At 41.9% G+C, this 8652-nt stretch overlaps 1 pseudogene; it reads left to right on the top strand.

Annotated features, from left to right (window-relative positions):
• The first annotated feature begins 252 nt into the window (after positions 1 to 252).
• LOC101564002 lies at positions 253 to 1156 on the top strand (annotated as a pseudogene).
• The last annotated feature ends 7496 nt before the right edge of the window (positions 1157 to 8652 follow it).

The raw sequence follows: 8652 nt of genomic DNA, 5'->3' as shown, positions 1-8652 counted from the left end.
GTCACCAGTAGCTGGGCAAGGTTGATAACAAGGAAGGCTGTTTACAAAGCATAGCAGTCAGGAAGCAGGAAATGGGCGCCATCTTAATAACATGGCTTGGGCGCGGCCCCCAACAATATATGATATTACATTTTTATACTATATCCAACTCAGAAAATGGAATTTCTTAAAGTTTATTTGCAATGTGAAAATTGGTACTATATCAGTAGAGCTTTCATACTCTGTTATATTAAAGTTACATAGGCATGTAGCATGGGTTGGAGAAGCCACTCATGCACACGAGGCCTGTGGCTCTGCCTTGGCCCATGGGAACCTGGACCCACCAGCACTGGTCGCAGAGATGGTGTTGTGCCTGACCGTCTCCCTTGGGGTTTCATCTGGTCCTTCTGTGACTGTGGCACCAGTCACAAGGCCTGGAAGCTTGAGGCACACCTGTACAAGAACACAGAGGAGGGCCTGTGCTTGTAACCACGAGAGCTGTGACAAGGCCTTCAACAGGGGCTACCATCTGAGCCAGCACATCCTGATTCATACTGGACAGAAGCAATTTATCTGTACAGCAAAAGTTAAATACTAAATAAAACCTAAAGAAACATTTTGAATGCAAACATGAAAATCAGAAAAAATAAGATGTATGCAATTTTTAAGTTTGCAAGAAGACCTTTAAGAAACACCAGCAGCTGAAAATCCACAACGCCAGCACCACCAGGAGCCACCTTTCAGGTGTACCCGGAGGGGTATGGGAAGCATTTTGCCTCACCTAGCAGCCTAAAGTGACACAGAAGGTCCACAAGGGCTGTAGATGTTCAAAGGGATGCTCTTTTGTGGCCAAAACATGGACGGAACTTCTGAAACGCACGAGAGAAACCCATGAAGAAGAAATAATGCATGAATATGCCAGAAAACATTGAAGCACAAAGATTACCTTAAGCAGCACAAGAAAACTCACTCCCCCAGAAAGGACTACGCGTCAGCGTCCAAGAGAAGGCGGAAGTCAACCCTACGAGGCTGTGCTCAGTCTTGGGCCTCCCTCTCTCTTTCCAGGAGGAACAGTGCCCATTTGTGTTGTGAACACTCTGGCTGTGACAAAACATTTGGCATGAACAAGTCTCACTGGGCCGCTACTGTGCATGATCCTGACAGGAAAAAAAAGTGAAGCTCAATGTAAAAACCATCCTGTGAGAGACAGAGCTTGGCCTCTCACCTCTGCGGATATACGCCTCCCCAAAGAAACAAGAGCAGGGCTCATCCTTCCTACAAATGGGACTTGCAGAGCCTCACGGAAGGCAGGGTTATCTCCAGTTGTGCCACTTGCCCTCTACCAGGGTTACTGGCCCTGATGAAGGGTGACAGACCACTGAGCTTGTCAGAAGCCTAGTTTTCTTTATTAAAATCATGAGTGTACCACATCTGAGTCCCTGCCATTTCCATTTTTTTGTTCAAAGTATCTCTTTTCTGGATTTGAGAGTTTGCATATATCTTCTCTTCTTTCTTTCTCGAATGACAAAAGATGCCCATTAACGCTGTTCCTCCTTTAACAGCTTGTGGTCTGGACAAGAAGGTAGCAACTCCAGGCAAGATCTGAAGTATCTGATCAAATATTTTCTCCTACAAAAGAAACAGCCCAAGATTAATTCACAATCAGTGTCTCTGATGCTTTCTGCTGTCAGTGCTCCAACATGAACAGAAGCAGCATCCGGGAATTGCAGCTGATTTAAGTGATTGCTTGATTGACTCATGTCTGGTTCTGTGACTGACGTGCGTACAGTGACCCATGGGACTAAACTTAAGTCTGCCCTCTGTCACAGCTCTGAGAGGCTACCTCTGACCCTAGGCTACCCTCTCCCAAAACAAGTACCAAACACTAAGTGCCGTGTCATGGGGTTTTCCAGGGGAACAATACGATACAGGACACATTTTATAAGATTATTTTATAATGAGTCACCCAAAGAATCATATACAAAGAGTCCAGGAAATTTATGCACACATGAAAGAGCAAAGAATCCAGCTGAGGGCCTGAATTCTAATTTCCTGCGTGAATCCAGCTGCAAACTGGTCATAACAATACCAACGCACAAGTGCAACTGCAGGCCTAGAGTCCATGATAATGTCTCATGTGGGCCCGCCCCGCATCTGCACTGGGAAGGCCCAGAGGTCGGTGGTGGAAGCTAGGGACTCTGTGCCAGCAGGCTGAGGGATCTGCGCTGGAACAAAAAGTGATGCTCAAAGTCAGAACCAGGGCTCCCCACGAAGCACCACAGCCCACCTCAGTAACAGTGAGGTCCTGCACTCCTCCAGTGATGAGGAAAGCTGAGCTCCCATCAGGAAAGCCGATGAAATACTTTCCTCCAGGAGACTGAGCTGTGTACCATCTTCCTCTCCAGTGCCAGGGAGCCACGCTCAAGGTGAGGACCAGGGCTCCCCCAAAATGAACAGTAGCCATTCCCAGTGACAAGGAGATCCAAAGCTCTTCCTCCAGTAAGAACAACCAAGTTCATCAGGAAAGCCAGCATGGCAGTGTCCCCCAGCAGAACAGCCCAAGAGAACCAGCAGCTTCCAACAGCTCCAGCACCTTCTCCAAACAGCTTCCCTAGCAGCCGCTCAACAGCTTCTCCAGCTTAGCCTCTGATGCTTCCAGCAACAGCCCTCAGGTGGTGCTTCCACATCCAGCACCACGTGAGCTCAATTCAGCTGGGTGGAACAAGCTAGTCACCAGTTAGCTATCAACTACACTAGGTTCGAGTATTGGCAAAGGAGCTCCTTTATTCCCAAGGCAGATCAGTGAAATGCCTATTGGTGATGCAAACTCAGTTACTTGAGGTGGTTAAAACTAAGAAGAGACCCTGGGCTCAGAAATTCCTAAATAGCAAGGCTATGACCCAGGCCTGGGTTGAAGCTCAGGCACTAATGCTACCATGGGGGATGGGTGGTAAAATCACCCAGCCTAGAAGCAGTCCACAGACAGTGAACTTCTGGAATTGGAAGTTGACACATTCTCTAGCAGACAGTTCGGCCCATGGCCTGCTGCTCATAAGCACTCAAGACAACCTAAAAGGTGAATCTATGACATTTTCAGCTTTCCCATTCTAAAAGTTATTCTACAATTTGTAAAATAAGATACAGCTTCTACATTATCAATGTTTTTATAATGCAAAATATGTCATAATATGGGGCCAGGGAGATGGCTCAGTAGAATAAGCACTTCCCTGGCAAGTGCAAGGGCCTGAGTTCAATCTCCAGTTCAGAAAAAAAAAAAAGGTCATAATAAAAGCACCTTGATACAGCATGTTTCATTCCTAAAAAATAAATTTAGAAGCAAATTACCATTTGTAAAAATCATATATAGGTGCACAACATTTCCATCATTTGCCTATTCCATGAGATGGATATAATTGGTTTAGAGGTATATGTAGAATATTATGCTTTAGATCTAAAATGTCCCCAAAATTTTGTGTACAGAAAGTATATCATGGGGGTGCTATTAACTAAGTATATTGTTAGAAGGTGGGCCTGTTAGAGGTGCTTCACTGTGCTATCTGGACAGGCACAGTATCGCCTCTGGCTCCTCCAGCCCTCTGTCATCCAGACTTGGCCTTGGAGCTTACTGATCATGGGCCAAGGCCTAATGTGGAAGTTAATACTTCTAGGAAAAGAATAACAAAGCAAAACCAAATCTTGTACAAAATGAGGAAAATAGAAAGGTAAGAGCAGAGGGGCTGGTGATTTAGCTCAGTGGTAGAATATTTGCCTAACAAGCTGGAAGTCCTGGGTTTGGTTCTAGGCACCAAAAAATAAACCTCAACTAAAAAAACAATTACAGAGAGTCATATGGAGAGAAAACACTCTCTCAGGCTTGCACAGAGAGCACATGGGTCAAGCAATGGCCGTGACTCATCCACAAAGCTGACACTGACAAAGGATCTACAAAGTGCAGCACAGGGTTTCAGGATAAATTCTGAGGGGAGTTGACTGACCTTATCAGATACAAAAGTTACATTTCTTGTTATATAAGTCTTGCTTTATCTTGGTCATAACCATCCAGCAGAAAGTTATAAAAATGAGGTATAAAGGATGAAGCCATGTTGGTATGCTGGGCTGTAAAGGGCTCGGGTCAACAACTTCGGACATTGCCAGTCCTGCAGATGACCCACTACTATTACGGACTACTGGTCTATATTGGAATATTTTGCTGAATTCATGCACCTACAATGTTTAAGTGACAATGGAATACCCTTCTCTAACAAAACTAAACAAAAAAGGGAACACAAATGAATGACCATTTTGTATCTGTATATTCAAAATAGGATAGATTTACAGCTACATTCTCTTAATTCAATGAATAAGATTTGTTCTAATAGTGTTTGTAGACAGAATCTCATGTCTGCATCTTGTACTATGAATAACTACCATGAAGACAACAATATGCAATGTATTTATTATTGAAACTGCCCTCCTAATCGGTTTTGAAACTGTCTCATTGCTATTTGTTTCTCAATAAAATTATTTTTTAAAAAATACAAAAAAGGGGCTGGAGAGATAGCTCAGTGGAATTAGTGCTTGCCTGGCAAATGCAAGGTCCTGAGTTTAATCCCTGGTATGTTCCCCCCTCCCCCCAAAAAAAGACAAAAACGATGGGCATAAATTCATGCAGTTGGGACTAATAAAAGAAGGCAAAAAAATCAATGAATCAAAGAGTTGGTTCTTTGAAATAATGAATATAACTGATGAGCCCTTGGCCCACCTTATAAAAAGAAAAAAGAAAAGAACCTACTTCATAAAGTTAGGAATGAAAAGAGTAAAACCACAATGAATGCTGTGGAAATCCAGAAGATCATCAATACTTACTGTGAGAGTCCAGAATCTAATAAGATGGAAAACAGAAGAAATAGACAGATTTCTGAATGTATATGAATTGCCAAAACTAAATCAAAAAGATGTAAAAATTATGAAAAGATTAATCAATAAAATAAAAATGTAATTAAAACTTGCCAACAAAGAAAAGCCCAGGTCCTGATGGATTCACTGCTGAATTCTACAACAAATTGAGAAAAGAGCTAACGCCATTACTAACCAAACTCTGATGAAATCAAAGGGAAGCAGTACTTCCAGAGTCATCTCAGGATACCTTACCCTGACACCAAAACCGGGGAGGGACCCAACAAAAAACCAAGAATTGCAAGCCAGCACCCTTAATGAACATAGAGAAAAAACCTCAATAAGATACTAGCCAACAGAATGCAGCAAATCAAGACTATTCCCCATAATCAAGTAGGGTTCATCCCAGAGATGCAGGGATGCTTCAACATAAACAAATCAATGTATGTACTACAGCATATCAACAGAGCCAGAGTCAAAGATTATAGCATCATCTCAGTACATGCATAAAAATCACCTGAGAAAGCCCAGCACTCATTCATGAGAAGAAAAACCCTACAGAATATTAGACTAGATGGTCTTTACCTCAGTCTGACATGCGTCCATAAAACAATTGCAGGCATCATACAAAATGTTCAAAAGTGAAAACTTTCACTATAAAATCAGAAACTACCACCACTCCTATTTAATATAATTTTGGACACATTAGTCAGAGCAATTAGATAAGAAAGAGAAACAACAAATGAACTGAAAGAGAAATTAGGGAAACAGCACCCTTCACAGTAGTATCTGTCTTAAGTTCCTTTTCTCTCATTTCTGGGACAAATGCCCGAGATTCAGGCTTAGGTAAGGAAAGGTTTATTTAGCTCACAGTTACTGGAGGTTTCATAGTTCAAAACAGCCTGAATTACGTAGTAAGACCTTGAGACACTGCCGTCTCATGCTACAGGATCTGGAAGAGAGGCTGGGGCGCCACCATGTCCAGGATGACCCGCTCCACGCTTCCGAGAGACCACCAGGCCGGGGGGTGCGCAGAGCGCGTGCTGCCAGTTTAACGGTTTGCACCTCTCTGGCCACGCCCCTCAAGACCCTCCTGGTCTTATGGCCACGCCCCTCAAGCCCCACCCTGGTCCCCAGTCATGCCCCCTCAGGCCCCGCCCTGGTCCTCTAGCCACGCCCCTCTTGGGCCGGGTCTGCCCCATGACTTACATGAGGCTTTGGGGGGACAAAAAGACACAAACCACAACAACATCCAGAAAGAAGAAAAGAACTTAGGGACCAATCTAACAAAGAAGTGAATGAGATATATATTGAAAATTATAGTACCTGAAAAAGGGGATGGAAGAGGATATTAGAAAATGGAAAGATATCACTTGCTCAAGGGAGGAATAATCAATATAGTAAAAACTGCCATACTCCCAAAATTGCTGCAACAATTTACTGCAATTCCAATAAAAATACCATTAGCATACTTCACAGAGTTACAGAAAATATTCCCAAAATTCACTGGAACCAGAAGAGATCTAGAATATGGCAAACATTCCTAGGCAAGAAAGGCAAGGTAGGGGCATCACAATCCCTGAGGCAAAATTATACTACAAAGCTATTGTAATTTTAAAAAGATCATGGTGTTGGTCAGAAAAACAGATGTAAGGATAAAGGGAACATATTAGAGGATCCAGAAAAAAATCCAAACACACTCAGCGACCTTGTCTTTAAAAAAGGGACTAACTACATTCACTGGCAGAAAGATAGCCTCTTTACTAAGTGGCACTGGAAAAGTCACCTTCTATGTCTTAAAGACTAAAACTAGACCCATGTCTCTGAATGTATATTAAACTAAAATTGACATGGGTCAAAGATCTAACTATTAAAATATGTGTAGACAAAGATTCCATGAATAAAACCACAATTGCAGAGGAAATACTACAAATAATCAACAACAGAGATTATATACTATGAAAATAATTTGCACAGCAAAAGAAATTACCTGGACTGAGAAGATAATCTACAGAGTGGGAAAAAATGTGAGCCATTTGTCCCTCAGGTGAAGACCTAATATCTAGAGCATAAAAATAATTTTAAAAAATGACACCCCCCAAAAAAAATCAAATACCAAATCCAAACATGGGCATCTGAATTGAATGCCTTCCACTTCTCAGAGGAATAAATGCAAATGACAAATAAGTATATTAAAAAATATTGGCATCACTGGTCATTCAGCAGATGCAAATTAAAAGAACACTGAGATTCCATCTTACTCCAGAAGGAATGGTCATTACCAAGAAAGCAACTAATAATAAAGGTTGACTGAGCTGCTAGGAGGAAGGAACCCTTCAACTATTAGGAGGAGCGTAATAGTTGAAGAGAGTAATTACAATGTGGAGATCCCTCAGAAAACAGGGACTAGCAGCCCCATTTGACCCAGCTATTCTCCTTCTAGGTATTCTCCAAAAAAGAATTAAAAACATCATGCCACAATGATACACATGCACCCATTTTTATTTCAGCACAGTTTGTAATAGCTAAATCTTGGAAACAACACAAATGTCCATCTACAAGGAATGGATAAAAGGGTTTTTTAACACACAATGGCATAGTACACAGCCACAAAGAATGATAAACTTGAACAAATTTTGACAGACATGAAAAATCTAATGAGCAATAACATAATTGTACTAGAGGATTTTAACACCCCACAGACACAAAAAGATAGATAAATGACACAAACATTAAGCAAAGAAGGGTAGGCCGGATATCTCAGCAGATCAAAGAGCCTGCTTATGCACATGCAGGAACTGGGCTTCAATCTGCAGCATGCTGTGCCAGCCCCACCCCCGGGCGCACTGAGATGGTGATTGTGACGAGGCGAGGAGGCGTGCGCCTGGAACCCCAGCCCTTGGGAGGCTGAAGACAGGAGGATAACTACGAGTCTGATTTGTATAGTGGGAACTTGTAGACCCTGTACTAAATACATTTAAAAAAAAAATAAGTGAAGAAATAACAGAACTAAACCAAAGTTGTAGAGAAATGGACTGAGTAAACTTTTACAGACTGTCCCACCAACAGCATAAGAGTACACATTCTTCTCAGCAGCACGCAGAATGTTCTCCAAAATAGACCATATAAGGTCCTTTAAAGACTTCTTCAGGGCCAGCCCAATAGCTTAGTGGATTAAAGCGCCTGCTTAGGCAGATGCAGGGGCCAAGAGTTTGATCCCTGGCCTGCTGTGCCGGCCCCACCCCAGGGTGTGCTGAGATGGCAATTGAGACTGGGTGTGGTGGTGCGTACCTGTAATCCCAGCTCTTGGGAGGCTGTAAACAGAAGGATCAATACAAGTCTGATCTATGCAGTGAGACCCTATAGACCCTGTCCTAAATACAAAAAAAATTTTAAAAAGACTTCTCCAAATACAGCTTCTCTAACAACAATGGAACACCCATCTCTGACAAAGCAAAACAAAACAAAAAAGGGGGATATAAATAAAGGACCATTTTGTACAGAAAAATATATGTATGTATGTATATACAAAATAGGATAGATATATGGCTACATTCTATTAATGTAGTTAAAGGAGAGGTTTGTACTAATAGTGTTTAGACAAGATATCATGTCTGCATCTTGTCCTCTGAATAACTACTATGAAGACAACAATATGCAATGTATTAATTATTGTAACTGTCCCACTAACCTGTTTTGAAACTCTCATTGCTATTTTTTCCTCATTAAAATGAATATTTTTTTAAAAAAGTACACCAATAGAAGCACATAAAGCAT

The sequence above is a fragment of the Octodon degus genome, unplaced genomic scaffold (assembly GCF_000260255.1).
Source record: "Octodon degus isolate 3935 unplaced genomic scaffold, OctDeg1.0 scaffold00174, whole genome shotgun sequence".
Classification (NCBI taxonomy): domain Eukaryota; kingdom Metazoa; phylum Chordata; class Mammalia; order Rodentia; family Octodontidae; genus Octodon; species Octodon degus.
This window is presented reverse-complemented; position numbering and strand designations above follow the sequence as displayed.